Here is a 541-nt window from a genome sequence, read left to right as displayed (position 1 = left end):
TAATGAAGGAGAAGCCAGGTTAGAAACAAGTGGATTTGGGTGGTTGAGAAGTTTGTTATGGAAGGAACGGTATCTGGATCTGGCCAAATCGGCAAGATATGGAACATTGAGGCCCTGATGGATGACTAAATTTGCGACAAAGTAAGGAGCATTAAGGATTTTACGAAGGATTTTAAAGAAAATATTAAAATCAGGAAAATATCAAATGGTAATATACATAATAAGGGGGAGAAATTAAATTTTATTTATATAAGTAATTCTGAAAAAAAGTAGTTAGACGTTTGCTAAAACAATAGTTTATTATAAACCAAAGATTACAGAGCTATAACAGAAGTACTAAATAAAATTCATCAACGTAGAAACACTATTCTAAAGCCACTATCCACGATTTTAATGAATCTGATAGAAAACTAAAACTAACAATCTTTTCATAATTATGAGAGATAGTTGACCGTGGATGATGAATGAGAAGAGGTTGGGGGTGCGGTCAATGAAAAACACAAACAAGTACGATTAACTTATTTTAATGTGCCAACGTTTC

This window comes from Halyomorpha halys, unplaced genomic scaffold, assembly GCF_000696795.3.
Source record: "Halyomorpha halys isolate HHAL.00 unplaced genomic scaffold, Hhal_1.1 Scaffold199.1, whole genome shotgun sequence".
Taxonomy (NCBI): Eukaryota; Metazoa; Arthropoda; class Insecta; order Hemiptera; family Pentatomidae; genus Halyomorpha; species Halyomorpha halys.
The sequence above is the reverse complement of the archived record's forward strand: the minus strand, read 5'-3'. Positions refer to the sequence as shown.